Source organism: Tiliqua scincoides, chromosome 13 (genome assembly GCF_035046505.1).
Source record: "Tiliqua scincoides isolate rTilSci1 chromosome 13, rTilSci1.hap2, whole genome shotgun sequence".
In the NCBI taxonomy this organism is placed as follows: Eukaryota; Metazoa; Chordata; class Lepidosauria; order Squamata; family Scincidae; genus Tiliqua; species Tiliqua scincoides.
The window spans coordinates 5,207,442-5,225,521 of NC_089833.1; the positions used below are offsets into that span (position 1 = coordinate 5,207,442).

General features: G+C 48.2%; 1 pseudogene; it reads left to right on the forward strand.

Moving 5' to 3' along the window:
* Nucleotides 1–16,806: 16,806 nt before the first annotated feature.
* Nucleotides 16,807–16,929, forward strand: LOC136634094 (5S ribosomal RNA; annotated as a pseudogene).
* Nucleotides 16,930–18,080: the final 1,151 nt, after the last annotated feature.

Consider the following 18,080-nt stretch of genomic DNA (forward strand, 5'->3'; position numbering starts at 1 on the left):
TCCTCTCCACATTGCAAAATGTCTGGCGGAAGTTCACGGTGCGCTCGTGATGTGCCTTTCAGGCTGGCAGGAGAGGAGAGCCACACGTTGGAAGGAGCCAGCTTGCGATCCTGGCTTGCTCTTGCCCAGGTTGAGGCGTTCTGAGGTTGGCCTGCGTCTCCGGAGCTGCAAAACGTGAAATGGCATCACAGCGTTTGGATGGTGATTCAGGGCTGAGATAGAGCAGTGGGCTGTGAATCAGAACTCCCTTGGTGTGAACCTCATCTCTGCCGTGGAGTCTCACTCGGTGGCCTCGCAACCTCAGCTGCACTATGGGTACTCTTGTTGGCATCCTTCAGTCTCGGAAGACCATGGTGTCACGCTCTGAATGGTGGTTCTGGAACAGAGTGTCCTCTCCAGTGCGCGAAGCCTGGGTAAAGTAGATGTGGAGGATAGGCTGTTACCCATGCAGCAAATCCCCCCTCTCCACGTCGCTGAAATGGTCCAATGGAAAGGCAGAGGCCAATACGGTTGGTTCCAGCGGCATCGCAGGAGTTGCCAGAACGTGACTGTGTTCAGCCATGAACTGCCTCAGGGACTCTGGCTCCGGATTTTGCCTTGAGGTTGACTCCTGAAGCCTTTTCCATAACTGGATGTAGCCACAAGGCAATGGAGGTTTGGGATCAGAGTTTTCCTTCTCTCAGATGAGCTGCCTTCCCAGGCTGATGAGTCCCTTTTACCCGGTGGCTGTTCAGTCGCCTCTTACGACAAGTACAGCCAAATTGAGGGCCTATTCTTATCCCCAGCCCCCAGGGTTGCTATGGGTTGCTATGGGTACATTGCTATGTAATTTATTGTTGTGAGGGCAACATTGGAAGCACTTTGTTCGCTAAGAAAGTCCTACACAAATGTTAAATTTATAAACAGCAGCGGCTAATAGCTGGACCAAGGGGTATATCTACCCTGGGGCAAGACAGGTCAAGTGCCATGGGTGCCAATTGGGAGGGAGCACTAATGCCTTCTCAGCAGCTGGTCAAGCTATTTTGCCCGACTGGCTGCTGAGAGCACCCATGATCTCCAACTGCTTTGTTATTCTGGAAGCAGGTGGAGAACCCAGAAAGTGACATCATGTGACATCATGATGCTGCATGATGTCATGACATTGCTACCCCGGATGCTACAAGCACTGAGTACACCTCTATCTGGACCTCTGATGCAGACCTTAAGGAATGTACATATTAGTAGTATATAAGCTCTAGGAAGTGTCTTGTTCTGACATTCTGGCTGCAGTTCTATCTACACTTACCTAGGCGTAAGTTACCCTGCAGATGCCTGATCTCTTCTGATCTCGGAAGCTAAGCAGGGTCAGGCCTGGTTAGTACTTGGATGGGAGACTGCCAAGGAATACCAGGTGCTGTAGGCTTATACCATAGTCTTTCGAGACTGAAGGTTGCCAACCAAAGCTTTATTGATATAATGAGATTTATATCTTAGACATACCTCTGTCTGTCTGTCTAGCTATCTAACCCAGGGGTGTCCAAAGTTTTTGACAGGAGGGCCACATGAGCTCTTTGACACTGTGTCAGGGGCCAGGGGGGAAAAAGAATTCATTTACATTTAAAATCTGAATAAATTTACATAAGTTTACATAAATGAATATATTAAAGATGAACTTATATGAATGAATGAAGGTCTTGCAATAGCTCAAGGCCTATAAAAGGCCTTGCACAAAGCAAGGCTGGCCTTTCCTTTGCTGCCGCTACTGTGTCACAGACGTGAAACAGCAAGCAGTGGAGGGAGCCCTCATCCCACAGCCCATGCGAGAGGTCAAACAGTCGCCCTCATGCTGAGAGCAGTTGCGTCGGGCCAGTGCGGGCTCCAGCAAATCTCCAGAGGGCCAGAGGCTCATTGGAGACTGGGGGCTCCCTGAGGGCTGCACTGAGAGGCCTCGAGGGCTGCAAGTGGCCCCAGGGCCGGGGTTTGGGCACCCCTGATCTAACCCAACCTAACCTAATCGTACCCTTCGTCCAAGGAGACCTGTTGCAGTGGCACCATTAAGCAAAATCTCATGGGATTGTGTGAGAATCATGCAACATCTCACGCGATTCTCATCCTATTTTGCCTTGTGAGCCAGGAAGAAGAGGCTGCACAGCACCTCTGTGAGTTCCACATTGTGCCCTCGGGCACTATAGCACACAGATTAGGAACCCCTGGTGTGTGGTATTCTTTGACATTAACCTTTGTTGGTGAAGGAGAGACTCCTGTGTAAAGAAATATAGTTGCAAGCAAGGCCACCCAAGGCCTCCTGAGGCAGCACATCAAATGTTGCCCCCTTCTCTGCTGCGGCCAGTCTCCACTGCGCTAGCTCTGCACTCTCCACCTCTCCACCGTTCCTCCTTCTGTCCCCCTCTTGATTTTCCAATCGAGGGAGTGGAAAGAGGACGAGGAGCAGTGGAGACACGTGGGAGGTCTGAGATGGAAGCCCCCCACCAATTTGCTGACAGAGGCGACTGCTTCAGTTGGGCCAGTCCTGGCCTCAGGAGAGTCTCCCCTTCCCCACAAACACATAAAGAACCCTTGGCCGTGATCCTAAGATTTGGCACACGCACACAGCCTCTTTAATTCTCTTCCATGTGCCACTCTGCCAAGAGCTTCACTGCCATCAGCAGTCTTCAATCTGTCACCATCTTGGCTTGTGTTTAAATGAAAGCTGTGTGTTACCAAAGGAGGTGGAAGCCTAAACATTTAACTTAAACATTTTAAATCCACTCTGTTCGGCCAAACACTAATTTATATAATATGACTGTTATTTCTGATATATCTGATGCTCGGCATTATCATTTGGGGATCCAGATCTATATATAAACCTGCTTTTCTATAAAAACTGTAATCAAAAACCCTATACATGTGTGTGTGTGTGTGTGTCCACTGCCCGCTGCCCGCTGCCCGCTGGATCACTGCCCGCTGGATCAGGCCAAAGGCCCATTTAGTCCAGCTTCCTGTATCTCACAGTGGCCCACCAACTGCCCCAGGGAGCACACAAGACAACAGACACAACCGGCATCCTGGTGCCCTCCCCTGCATCTGGCAATCAGAGGCAGCCTGCCTCTAAACCAGGAGCTTGCACATACCTACTATGACTTTAAACCCGTAATGAACTTCTCCTCCAGAAATTTGTCCAATCCCCTCTTAAAGGCATCCAGGCAAGATGCCGTCACTACTTCCCGTGGCACAAACTAATTACATGACGGCATCTGGCCTGGACGCCTTTAAAAAGGGATTGGACAAGTTTCTGGAGGAAAAATCCATTACGGGGTACAAGCCATGATGTGTATGTGCAACCTCCTGATTTTAGAAATGGGCTATGTCAGAATGCCAGATGCAAGGGAGGGCACCAGGATGAGGTCTCTTGTTATCTGGTGTGCTCCCTGGGGCATTTGGTGGGGCCGCTGTGAGATACAGGAAGCTGGACTAGATGGGCCTATGGCCTGATCCAGTGGGGCTGTTCTTATGTTCTTAACTACAATTCCCAGGAAGCCTTGCAGGTCTCTTGTTATCTGGTGTGCTCCCTGGGGCATTTGGTGGGCTGCTGTGAGATACAGGAAGCTGGACTAGATGGGCCTGTGGCCTGATCCAGTGGGGCTGTTCTTATGTTCTTAACTACAATTCCCAGGAGGCCTTGCAGGTCTCTTGTTATCTGGTGTGCTCCCTGGGGCATTTGGTGGGCTGCTGTGAGATACAGGAAGCTGGACTAGATGGGCCTATGGCCTGATCCAGTGGGGCTGTTCTTATGTTCTTAACTATAATTCCCAGGAAGCCTTGCAGGTCTCTTGTTATCTGGTGTGCTCCCTGGGGCATTTGGTGGGCCGCTGTGAGATACAGGAAGCTGGACTAGATGGGCCTGTGGCCTGATCCAGTGGGGCTGTTCTTATGTTCTTATGTACATGCTGGATAAAGAAATATTTTCTCAAGGAGTCTACAAGGAGGACTCAAGGAGGTCTATATCAGCAGTCTTGACCACAAAACCCATTTTTTCCCCAAATGGGGTTTTTACAAGTTTTATTCTATAAAAGAAATTCATAGGACCCTCCACTTCTCCATATGCTTCATGGTACAATTGTTGTCCTGGTCTCACCGCCCTTGCACTTTCCAAGCTTCCAAGAATTGCTTGCAAAACCTGCGTCAGGCTGGTTCTCAGAATGGGATCCATTTTTTTGCCAGTCCATGTTAGTAATAATCTAATCTGGATAGAACACAGACATGATGTGGCCAGCTCTGACTGCTCCAAAAGAGGCTGGAGCTCGCAGGCTAGTCACAGCTGATGAACTGCACCCCAGCCACTGCCAGCACCTGGCATTCGAGAGCAGCACTGGATCCAGGAGCACCCCCAAACTGTGAATCTGATCCTTCAGCAGGAATGTAACCCCATTTAGTACTGGTGCGTGTCCCATCATTGCCAATACTTCCATCTGATCTGGATTGAGGGCCCAGTCCTATCCAGTTTTCCAGTGCCGGTGCAGCCATGCCAATGGGGTGTGTGCCGCATCCTTTGGTGAGGAGGTGGTCACAGAGACGTCCTCAAGATAAGGTAACATTTGTTCCCTTACCTCGGGGCTGCATTGCGGCTGCACCGCTGCTGGAAGGTTGGATAAGATTGGGCCCCAAGTCAGTAAAATACGTAGTATTCTGGATGTCTACTCTTGAGTTAGTCCCAGGGTGTTCAGTGGAGCTCACTCCCAGGCATTTAGAGTGGCTGCCTCAGTTTCATCAGCACACAGTAACAACTTTGCCACCCTCCCCAGAAAAACAGCATTACAAATTATCAAATTCTTTTCTGTTTCTATTGCAAATATTTTTCCATTTATGTGAAAGTCGAGGAGCAGGTACCTTTTGAGCATGAAAAATCAACCTGACCTTTTATCCAAAAAGGGAGATGCACTTTTTGGGGGCATGTAGATGCTGTGGCATTTTGCTAAAGCAAAGGACAAACAAAGCAATATAATCTGTGGATCATAAGGGGAAACTGGAATTTTTTTTTTTTTTTTTTTGTGGTTACCTTCAGTTCTGCAAGTGCCATAAGAAAAGAGTAAAAGAATTGCCCTTACATCAAATAGAGACACCCTCTGCTTGATTAACTCGACGGTTTGCTAATAAGGGCTTTTGGTTGGTGTTTTGAGAGCTTGATAAAGAGCTTTCTTTTTTGTGTCTGAGAACATTCCCGGTGCATCAACCTTGAATGAGCATTGATGGCTGGTGCTTCAGCACTGAGTGAACATTGATACTGAGAGAAGACACATGCTCAACCTGTGCAGGTGGTTTTGGACAGGATCCCTCCATCACGCAGGGGATAGCCCACAGTTGCCTTCCAGTCCAACCCTTCTCTTAAGCATACTAAAATGTGTAGACCAGTCATTCCCAAACTGTTTAGCATCGGGACCCACTTTTGAAAATGGCACCCTTTTAGAACCCACTTAGTTTTATGAGACTTTTTTAAAAGGTGATCTATAAAGTAATAATATTTCTATTTATTTATTTACAAGTAATAATTTGTTTGTTTGCAAAAAAAAAAAAAAAAAACTTCTTGTGATGAGGCAGCCCTAATGAATAGCCTCATGGCTTAAGGCAGCGGTTTTCAAACTCTTGGGGAGAGTTTGAGCTGCTCTAAGTTCTTGCTGGGGCAGGGGGAAGGCAGAGGGATGATCCCCAAGATCGCACCGCTCAGGGGGCTGCAGGGGCTTGGGTGCGCTTACCTGAGCCTCCTGCAGCCTCCCGGGGGTGCAGGGAGCCCTGCACGACCTTCTTCCGGGCTCCCCACAGCTTTAGAAGCTAAAGAGGAAGTGGAACGCGATTGATCACTCCACTTTCGCTTTCAAAGCTGCAGGGAGCCCTGCAGAAGGTCGTGAGCCCTGTGGGACCCACTAGAAATTTAGTCACAGCCAACCAAAAGGGTCCCAACCTACAGTTTGAAAAATGCTGATATAGACCATGGGAGGGGCTGTAACTTGCTGGTAGAACACAGGCTTTCCACGCCTAAGGTCCCAGGTTCAATCTCTGTCCCCTGCAGGAAGAGATTGGAAAGATCTCTGCCTCAAACTCTCAAGCAGTGCACCCGCCTAGTGGGTCCCGACCCACTGATTGAGAAACTAGTGCACCAGGCACTTGGGAGGAAGGGAGCTTTGTGTCTGCAAAACGGAGCTCCCCAACAAATTGCTGGAACTGTGCAGCTCACAAGCCCTGTTCACAACTCTTAGCTTAATTTCTTGTGATTTTGTGCGGTTCTCAGAACAAACAGATCTTGAAAAAACAAATAAATGACACAGAAAAATAATTAAAGGCCAGCTGTCAGGAGAAGGAGGTGCACACCTTTCTCAGAGGTTCCTTCCTGTTGAAAGTCCTTTTCTCCATTGCCCTGACTGGGGTTCTTCCCTGCTTTCCGATGTGTTGTTCACTTTCCAGTGGCTTCCTAATGCGTTAACCTTGATTTGAGTGTCTTTAAGCAGCGTTTGCCGCCCCGGTGGGATGACTCACAAGCGGTGAGTAAGTGTTGGCTCTCTGGGGGATTAGACATGACCCTTGTTTTAAATGCTGATCTTGGAAAGAGGTTGCAGGGAGAGCCTCCTGGCTGAGGCTGGTTTTTACTCTGCAGGGGCTATTGACTCAGGATTAGGCATTCTTAAGCAGTTTCAAGACACGATCCCGGTTCCTGATTCAAACCAGGAATGACCAATTTATGTCTTCTTTAAATGGGGGGGACGGGACGATGACACACACACTCATCTCCAGACGTTTGTAGACTGGAGGGGTTTTGTCAGAAAAACCAGCCTCCTCACCTGTACTGGTCTGGATCCACAAAAAAATTGTCACCATCTTTCTCCCTTGCTTCGACTTGCTATTGGGGGTCTTTCTTTCCTGGCTATAGAGGATGTGAATTCCCCTATTCTGTTCCTTTATTGTTCCTCAGGTTCAGTCTACCAGCCATTTTCCCGGAATCCGGGTTTTAGGGGGTGCTTTAAGAACATAAGAACAGCCCCACTGGATCAGGCCATAGGCCCATCTAGTCTAGCTTCCTGTATCTCACAGCGGCCCACCAAATGCCCCAGGGAGCACGCCAGATAACAAGAGACCTGCAAGGCCTCCTGGGAATTGTAGTTAAGAACATAAGAACAGCCCCAATGAATCGGGCCATAGGCCCATCTAGTTCAGCTTCCTGTATCTCACAGCGGCCCACCAAATGCCCCAGGGAGCACGCCAGATAACAAGAGACCTGCAAGGCCTCCTGGGAATTGTAGTTAAGAACATAAGAACAGCCCCAATGGATCGGGCCATAGGCCCATCTAGTCCAGCTTCCTGTATCTCACAGCGGCCCACCAAATGCCCCAGGGAGCACGCCAGATAACAAGAGACCTGCAAGGCCTGCTGGGAATTGTAGTTAAGAACATAAGAACAGCCCCACTGGATCAGGCCATCGGCCCATCTAGTCCAGCTTCCTGTATCTCACAGCGGCCCACCAAATGCCCCAGGGAGCACACCAGATAACAAGAGACCTGCAAGGCCTGCTGGGAATTGTAGTTAAGAACATAAGAACAGCCCCACTGGATCAGGCCATCGGCCCATCTAGTCCAGCTTCCTGTATCTCACAGCGGCCCACCAAATGCCCCAGGGAGCACGCCAGATAACAAGAGACCTGCAAGGCCTCCTGGGAATTGTAGTTAAGAACATAAGAACAGCCCCACTGGATCAGGCCATAGGCCCATCTAGTCCAGCTTCCTGTATCTCACAGCGGCCCACCAAATGCCCCAGGGAGCACGCCAGATAACAAGAGACCTGCAAGGCCTCCTGGGAATTGTAGTTAAGAACATAAGAACAGCCCCACTGGGTCAGGCCACAGGCTCATCTAGTCCAGCTTCCTGTATCTCACAGTGGCCCACCAAATGCCCCAGAGAGCACACAAGACAACAGACACAACCTGTGTCCCGGTGCCCTACCCTGCATCTGGCAATCAGAGGCAGCCTGCCTCTAAAACCAAGAGCTTGCACATACCTTCAGACTGCAGCGGTCAGTCTGCGGGGATGGGCGTTCGCCTGCATCTGTGGTTTCAGCTATCCATGGGAGAGGGGTCCAGAACGGAACCCCTGTGGATAAGGGGGTACCACTGTATGTGGGTCTAACTGCTTGGGGTGTGACCAGTTCCGGGTTCGGATTCAGCATGTATTCTGCCTTGCGTGTTACATAAAGTTGTTGGTTCATTCCCTGACATTTACAGTTCAAAGAATTTCACGGGATTGAGGAAGTCCTCCTCTGTGAAAACTTGGAGAACCAGTCCTTCTCACAGTAGACATTACTGAGCAGACAGACTAACAGCTTGAGTCAGTAGAAAGCAGAATGATACAACATCAAAAAAGCTGCTCTTTTCCCCTTGGAATTTGGGAGCACATTAAAAATGCGTTCCCCCCCCCCCCAAAAAAAACCCACACTAGGTTTCATTTTAGGCATATAATATTCCTTTTAGCAGCCATCTGTTGAAACAGCTTTGTTGAAAGTGGGGTGGGGGAAGATTCACGGCTCTTCTCCACCTCTGTTCTGCAAGGGCCAAAAGGTTTCCCATCTGCCAAGCGCACCGCAGGTTTTGTGACTCAGTAATGCTGTCTCCAGGCTAATCGGAGGCTCTACGTGGACTTGAAAGTAAGTTTCTCAAACAGTTCACTGTGAAGGTGACTTTCCAAAATGCAAACCAAGAGCTGTCCTTTCAAAGAAATCCAAAGGCAGGCTCAGCGGCACAGACAGAGAGCCCTGGCCTTCTCCTGGTTGCTGCCTTTCTCTGCTGTTGCCCCCGGTGGCCATCGCCACTGCTCCAGGTTGTCACTGACAGATGAATGTTTTATGCAAATGCAGGCACACAAATAAAATTGGAGGCAGGAAACAAAGGCTGAGCCCAGATTAATCATGGCAGGATGCCATGGAAGGAAAAGATGCAGGAGCAGGATGACTAGAGCCCATTGCCCAGGCAGACCACTCCCCAGTGGTGGAGTAGAGCCCTAGCAGATGTGCTCAGAAATCAGCAGCCCAAGGTGCAAGTGAAGAGTCTTGGGTGGGGTCCCCCCCCCACACACAAAGCTGTGGTGCTTTCAGTCCCTGGTTACTGTACAGGCAGGAGATCTGTCCAGAAGAACAAGGGCCAGATTCCAAGACAAAGTTTTGCTACCAAGCCTTTCTCCCAAAAGAACCCTGAGGACTGGGGTTTTGGAAAGGCGCTGAGTATTCTTGGATTTAAATTCTTGGACCCCTCCCACGACTGTCACTTTCCAAGACTTTCTTGACTGGGAATTCGAGCAGTTAAACAGATTAGAATGGAATTGGTTAAAACAGGCCACGTTCAGGAAGGGTCAGAACCCCGTGTGTGTTAGGACAGATAAAGGCTTTACACTAGTTGAAGGGGCGTGAGAGAGGCGGAAGGGGAGGCAAGTGGGGAGGAGTTGGGAAGAGAGCATGGAGAAAGGGAGATGGAGGTGAGGAAGGAAGATGGAATGGAATGGGAGGAGTGGGAGAGGCAGAAACTTAGAGGGGGAGAAGATGATGATGATGAGGTAGGAGTGGAAAGGAAAGGGGGAAATGGCCAGAAGGCCAATGAAGGAGGCCAAAGGAATGGAGACAGAGGGAGACGAGCCAGTAAGGTGGGGGGGATAGGGAATTGGTGGCAGGATAGTGGACCCGAGCCAGGAGGAGGGAGGCAGACCCAGAAGGAGGGAACCAGAAGAAAGGAGCACAGGGCAAGAACTGCAAAACAGCCAAAAGAATAGGACTTGGTAAGAGAGGAAGGAAGCTGCTCCTCCCCAGCTATGGCTGGTCTCTGGACAGGGGTTACCAGGCCGTAGAGCGCCCCCTGCCACCAGGAGCCCTGACCCACTTCCAGGCTTATGTAACCCCAGATCCAGGCATGGGATCATACCCAGGGTGCACTTGCTCGGCCCAGAAAGTCCCCAGCTCCACCAGCTGCATTCCAAAGTGGAGGTACTCTCTCTAGGGGGCTATGGTGAGATTGTTGGCAACCTTCAGTCTCGAAAGACTCTGGTATCGCGCTCTGGATGGTGGTTCTGGAACAGCGTCTAGTGTGGCTGAAAAGGCCGATTCGGGAGTGACAATCCCTTCCACACTGGGAGCAAGTGCAGTCTGTCCCTGGTCTGTCTCCCTGGCTATGGGCCTTCCTTCTTTGCCTCTTTGCCTCAGACTGTTGGCCAAGTGTCTCTTCAAACTGGGAAAGGCCATGCTGCACAGCCTGCCTCCAAGCGGGCCGCTCAGAGGCCAGGGTTTCCCACTATGGTGAGGACATTGGCATCATTAGAAGATGTGCGCACTGGGCTCCTGCATTGGGTGTCACAGACCCTATTGATGCCACTGGGTAAGGAAACCGGGAGGGTTGTGGAAGCCCAAGACAAGGGGACTCACAGGAGTATTCTGGAAATATTTCTGTAAAACAAATCCTTGGGGGAAAACACCCACCTTGAACATCAACTTGCCGCAGTAGGTTTGTTATTTATTCCACCTGGCCATGCCCTGAAGCCCCCACCCCCCATTCTACCTCACCCCTTATGCCGTCACCCTACCTCTTTGGGAGGAGACAGGCCTGTTACAGCCTTATACTGTAGTATAGAACCAGCGGTCACCATTTCACCGTGTTTGCTTCCTGAGATGGTCCCAGAAGAAGTTCTCATTTCATTCTGGAAATCCTTGATCTCCCCGGTCTGATCCTTGATCTCCTTGATCCAGAGGTCCCAAATCCAGATTTTAGCTGTACATGATGGCTCAAGAACAGATGCGAGGAGGAGGTTTGCTGGAAAGAGGAAGAACAGTACTTCTGAAGTACTTCTGAACAGTACGGTACAAGGAGCAGAAATAAGGACGTGTAGTTGCTGGGATGTTCGAAGTGCCCAGATGCAGCTCTTAGTAAAAGTGTAGCTGTACGCAGCCGACACCGCAGCTCCAGAGACCCAAGGTCAGGCAAGTACTCCTGGAAAATAATAAGGCACACGGCAATGCTCCACCACCAGATGTTCCTTTACTTGAAGTATGTAAAAGATATTTACAGCTCAAAGGCAGCTTTGCAAGCAAACAGCACAGATAGCTCTCTTTCTCGACACTCCGATCACGAATCACACCGACGTAGCTTCCCGCAGACACTCCACATAGCAGCTTGCACAGGCTGCAGTATATACTGGCACTGGCCAATGAGAGGCGGGCTACAGTCTGGTGATCCTATGACTCGCCATCTGGTGACGCATCTGGTGACAAGGTATTGCATCAGCCACTCCCATGATGCTACACTGTATGCAGGCCAAGACATCAGGGCCTTGCTCTATACAGCCTGTAAATTCTCTACAGGCCTGGGGCTTATAGCATAACAATATCAAAGTAATGTCCCTACACATCTAAGTAGCAGATTTACTCCAGTCTTTCATGTATTTACTCCAGGCTTCTGCTACACCTCTCCAAACCTTTGGGAGGTGAGTGGAACTGGCTGTATACAATTTACACTGTGGGAGCCAAGACAGAACACATCCAATAACCCTTGGGCTTGTCCTTAAGTAACCTCAGTTGAGGGATGTCATGGATATTTCATGGCTGTGTGGGCATTCCTTCCAAATCTGATCAGGTGACCTGGTATGCCCAATGGACATGCTTATGCCAATCTCATTGGGTGGGCCAGCTAGGGGGTACTGTTTTGCTGTTGCTGAACCATAAAGATGAGCAGTGCACAGAAGTGAGTTGCCATCTGGCCAGGCAGATGTAATGGCTACAATTTCAAAGCACCATATTGAAACCTTAGAGGCGGAGAAGAAGGGAGCAATAAGACTTCAACCACTACATGTGGGAGAAGATTTCACCATGGTTGCTTCCTGGGATGGTCCCAGGAGAAGTTCTCATTTCATTCTGGAAATCTTTGATGTCCCTGGCCTGATCCTTGATCTCCTTGGTCCAGAGGTCCCAAATCCAGATTTTAGCTATACCAGGGGCACATGATGGCTCAAGAATAGATACAAGGAGGTGGGGATGGAAGTTACAATATCAGAGTAGACAATAAATCGCTCTGAACCTTGATATCCTGAATCCCCAAGCCCAATCCTGCAATCAGACATGAAGCCCAAAGAAAAGAGACTAGAGTAAGTGAGCGATCCCTTTGACTGGAGATTGAACCATCAGGATTGAGCTGCATGGACAACAGTGAAAAGAAGGGGAACAGAGAAAAGAGGAGAGCAAGCCAGATCCTACATTACACATACCCCAGCATGCCAAGCTGGTAGACAGATTCATGCACACACATGAAGATAATTAACTTCTTGTTGGCATCTTTCAGTCTCGGAAGACTGGTATCACGCTCTGAATGGTGGTTCTGGAACAGAGTGTCCTCTCCAGTGCGCAAAGCCTGGGTAAGGTAGATATGGAGGATAGACTGTTACCCATGCAGCAAATCCCCCCTCTCCACGTCACTGAAATGGCCCAATGGAAAGGCAGAGGCCAATATGGTTGGTTCCAGCGGCGTCGCAGGAGTTGCCAGAACATGACTGTGTTCAGCCATGAACTGCCTCAGGGACTCCAGCTCCGGCTTTTGCCTTGAGGTTGACTCCTGAAGCCTTTTCCATAACTGGATGTAGCCACAAGGCAGTGGAGGTTTGGGATCAGAGTTTTCCTTCTCTCGGATGAGCTGCCTTCCCAGGCTAAAGAGTCCCATCTACCCGGTGGCTGTTTAGTCGCCTCTTACGACAAGTACAGCCAAACTGAGGGCCTATTCTTATCCCCAGCCTCCAGGGGAAGATAATTAACTAGTCATACATAAAAGTACTTTGAATGGTATCTTCAGTCCACCGCGTTCTTTCCTCCACCCTGAAGCAAAATTAATGCTCAGGGTCTTAAATTGGCTTCTGGCTCGTCTGTCAGAGAACATCACACCATGAACCAAGCTCTCTCCAATTTGCACTTAACAGAAGGAAGCTCCTTATTTTGCTTTACTGAACCTTATTAATTATTTGAGATTCCCACCTCGTAGGCTCATGGGTGCCATTTTGGATTTACTCCTGAGAAATGCGTTTCATGTTTGTGGGTTATAGAATCTCTTTGTTTTGGTTTTTTTCCTCAATTATACAAAGTCTATTAGAATATGGACTCTGTTCAAATGAGCTTTAAAAAATTAAAACAAAAGGTTCAAAGTGATTGAAAGGACTTGGCGCTTAGAAGCGTATCCATGATAGTGACTCAAAGTGAGTCCCAAGGCAGCTGTGAAGGTGTTTAAAAACTCCATTTTCAATTTCAAAAGCCTATTTAAACATTAGAAGGGAAGGAAAAAAAATACCTCTCAGACAATGGAAGAATATCATTGTAAGCAACAACAAAAAAGTTCACATGGGGAAAGGAGTTAGGTAACATCAAAAAATAAGAAGTTGAGGTCTTTGCATGGCTATCGACTGAACTTCCAAAACTCAGCTGACATTGTCACAGGATCTACTTGTCACAGACACTGTCCTTGGTTTTTCACATAAGAAGAACCCTGCTGGATCAGGTCAAAGGCCTATGTAGTCTAGCATCCTGCAACATAAAGCATCATGATGGACTGATAGCCATTGATACTTCTCCATCTTGAATTTGTGGAATCCTTTTTTGAAGCAATCTAGGCTAGAGGACATCACCATGTCCTATGGCACCACATTCCATAGATTAATCATGCGCTTCATTTGTCTGTCTCAAGTCTCCTGCCGGTCACTTTCACTGTGAAAGCCTTCCCTCTCTCCACGCTCTCCACTCCATGCATAATTTTCTAAACCTCAGTCATGAGATCTGTCATACCTGAGAAGATAAATTTGATGCCAGGTGTTGATGATACTGACAGCATCTAGGATCTTTTAGGTTCTTTCAGGAAATGTTCAGCTTCAGTAATTTTATCCTTATAGTTTCTGGCATATACAAAAGAAGGAAATACAATAAGCTTGGAATTTATTGGACAGTTTATTCGTATACTGATAAACAGTAGATCTGCTGATCTGGCATTTGTGGATTTGACTCACCACAGATGCCAGCAGATATCTGGGTCCAAGTTTAAATGTCTTTTTAAAAAATTGGAGTTTCTACCTTCTCCCTGCCAAACTTCCAAGGCTGAGGAACATTTTTTTAGCACTGAAAGACCCACTTCTGGGTCGCATGGAGTTTCCTTGCTCTTCCCAGCCTGCGATTCATTCTGGGGCGAGTCTGGGAGGAGCGAGGGACCTCTGCATGATCCAGAAGTGGGTCTCTCAGTGCTAAAAAATAAGCTCCTGTGCCTTGGAAATGGTGTGGTTTGGCAGAGACAAGGTAGACACTCAATTTTTATACTTTTTCACCCCAGAGCATTTAAACTTGGACTCAAGTATCCATGGATTTTGGTATCTACAGGAGGTTCCAGAATGACCCCCCCACACCATGATTACTAAGGTCCCACCTGTATTTTTTGTTTAGTTAGCAAGGCCTAAATTTGTTTATATTAGAAATAAATTAAAAAATGAGATTAACCCCTGCTAATTGGGTAAGAGGCACTTTTTCAAGTGGGTGCTCCTTTTTTTAGCAGGGGGAGAGTAACTGGCCCACCTCACCCCAGCACTGTCTGTTCTAGTGGCTGTCTGCTGGCATTCCTTGGCATCTTTTTAGATTGTGAGCCCTTTTGGGACAGGGAGCCATTTAGTTATTTGATTTTTCTCTGTAAACCGCTTTGTGAACTTTTAGTTGAAAAGCGGTATATAAATACTGTTAATAATAATAATAATAATAATAATAATAATAATAATAATAATAATATATCTCCCACTGCCAATTCTGCCCCTGTGTTGCCCAAGCCCAGGACTGCAGAATGCCACCTCCCCATGAAGAGAATGCTCCCATGGGACCTTCATCTGAAAACCAGAAGTGGGACTTAAAAGCCCTCCGAAGGGCTCCATATGGGGGCCAAAGAAGGTGGCACTACAGGCTTGTGCAGTGACATTATTTAGGAAGATGGAAGAGAACTTCCACCAAACAACAAGCTATGTCATGGAACATCTCCCAGAGAATGAGGGAAAGAAAACCCACACTGCTCAGAGCATGTTCCCATATGAGACCTCTGCACAAAAGTCATGTAACTTTAAGACCAGGGGTTCCCAAAGTGTGTGGCACACTCACAGGAGCACTGCAGGATATTCCAGTTGGCACCTCTATCTACTTCCCCAGGTGCCACCATCTTGGATCTCATGAGATTTTGTGAGATCCAAGATCTCACAAAACCTCAGGACATTTGGGCACCTCATGAGTTTTCACAAGATCCAGGATGGTAGCACCTGGCTGAGGAGGCTACTGCGGCATCATGACCCAAGTAAGTTTGGGAACCACTGATATAGACTGAAGAGCACACATGGCAACAAAATATCATGCTTCTGATCCTGTATTTGTGGTAGGTGTAATGTTTAGACCAGGACTTAGACTAGGGGTGCCCAAACCCCGGCCCTGGGGCCACTTGTGGCCCTCGAGGCCTCTCAGTGAGGCCCTCAGTGAACCCCCAGTCTCCAACGAGCCTCTGGCCCTCCGGAGATTTGTTGGAGCCCGCACTGGCCCGACGCAACTGCTCTCAGAGTGAGGGTGATAGTTTGACCTCTCGCGTGAGCTGTGGGATAAGGGCTCCCTCCACTGCTTGCTCTTTCACGTCTGTGTTGCAGTAGTGGCAGCAAAGAAAAGGCCAGCCTTGCTTTGTGCAAGGTCTTGTATAGGCCTCAAGCTATTGCAAGACATTCATTCATTCATATAAGTTCATCTTTAATATATTCACTTATGTGAACATATGTAAATTTATTCAAATTTTAAATGTAAATGAATTCTTTTTTTCCCCCGGCCCCCGACATAGCGTCAGAGAGCTGATGTGGCCCTCCTGCCAAAAACTTTGGACACCCCTGTCTTAGACAGAGGTTCAAAGCATGAGAGACTAAAGAATGGGTGGAAAGTCCCAGAACAAGGTGTCATCTTGGACCCTTGAACTTTATGCAGGAACTTTATGCCAAGTTGGTAACTTCTCTAGCCAAGAAAATAATAAAAGCGTAAGCCTTTATTGGGAAGAGGCCTATTGGGAGGGTTCATAATTTAGTGGCAGTGGCTTCACTATGGTTTGCGTCACCCAGTGCAGGAGGCCAATGGGTGGACATGGGGGAGTCCACCCCCATGATGGACCTCCTCCCATTCCCCGGGTAGTGGGTGTGGTGAAGCACCATTGCCCCGCCCTTCTGCTTCTTTGGCTATAACTTTTGATAGAATAGAGATATTTCAATGTGGTTTGTTTCATTGCATTCCTCATGAAATTACGCATCAAATGATATATAACAAGGTGGCATTATCGAAAATAGATTTTAAAAATTTTGGGTAGTAGTGATGTCACCTTCCGTGCACATCACCCCGTGTGGCCTGCACCCCCACATCCCCCTAACAGCCCTACTGGTGGGAGGGCACTTCCTTTCAAGCAGCAGGTCCCTGGTTCAACTCCTGGTAGCTGCAAGTAAGGCATGAAAAAATTTCCTGTCTGATATTCTGTTAATAATACTGTTAATAATGTTAATAATAATTCTGGAGAGCTCCTTCCGGTCAGTGTCAAGAATGCCATTCTAGATGGTCAGACTCAGTATGGCAGCTTCCTAATGCCTCCTCCTGACATATCTGTTACCATGCACATGCCCAATCTTGTCTGATCTTGGAAGCTAAGCAGGGTCAGGCCTGGTTAGTACTTGGATGGGAGACCGCCTGGGAATACCGGGTGCTGTAGGCTTCTACCATAGTCTTTCCAGACTGAAGGTTGCCAACCATCTCCCTACACTGAACACTATCTCCCGATCTTGTCTGATCTCGGAAGCTAAGCAGGGTCAGGCCTAGTTAGTACTTGGATGGGAGACCGCCTGGGAATACCGGGTGCTGTAGGCTTATACCATAGTCTTTCGACACTGAAGGTTGCCAACCAACCAATTGCCTCTAGCAGTACCAAATTTGGCTGAATGGAAACAGACTGTGATTGTTTCTAACCCAGGGCCCAATCCTGTCCAAGTCTCCAGCACTGGTGCTGCTGCAATGCAGCCCCAAGGCAAGGGGCTCACCTTGAGGAGGCCTCTGTGACTCCAGCACAGGATGGAATGCGTGCCCCATTGGCCCAGCTGCACTGGCACTGGAAAATTGGATAGCTTTGGGCCCCCAAAGGCCTAAGTGAGGGTTGATTAGTAATTATCAAGTTGAGATCATCAAGAGAAGAAGGCAAGTGAAGGCAGGAAGACTTTCTTCAATATTGGAGTTGCAGCTTAGGGCACCATCCTAAGCGGGTCTAGTCAGAAGTAAGTCCTAGTGTATTCAGTGGGACTTACTCCCAGGAAAGTGAGGATAGGATTGCAGCCTAAATTGTTTTCCTGGTATGCCTAAGGTATGGGAACAGTAAGGACATCGTAGCGACGTGCAAATGACTGACAGTCACGGGCAATTGATTGCCAGGCAGACGAGCTGTAGGAGTTGACACTTCCAACTAGGATGGCATAAACATCTCAAAATAGGAGTGAAAGGTTATATTTCAAGTTTGTTTTAGGCTTTTTTCCCCAGTAAATGTGAGAAATGGCACAATCAGAATTGCATTTGTCTATCTAAACATTTCCATCATCATCTTTGATCTCCCGTGGCTGCATTTATCTCCCCCCCCAAAATAAGAAGATCGCTGTCGAGGCGAACTGTTATATTTGCAATTAGGAGGGAGCCATCCACGCTTGCCTCTATTTTGGCATAGACAATAATAGAACTCTCTCTAAATCAGTGTTTCTCAAACTGTGGGTCGGGACCCACAAGGTGGGTCGCGAGCCCATTTCAGGTGGGTCCCCATTCATTTCAGTATTTTATTTTTAACATTTTAGACTTGATGCTACCACGGTATGTGGCTTCATTTGGGGAAGTGTTTCAGCTCTGCACTTTTAACAGGCTACTGTGTATATGCTTTTAACAATGATAGTCAATGGGACTTACTCCTGGGTAAGTGTGGGTAGGATTGCAGCCTAGGATTGTGAAAACTCTTCCTGCTGATGATGTCATTTCCAGTGGGT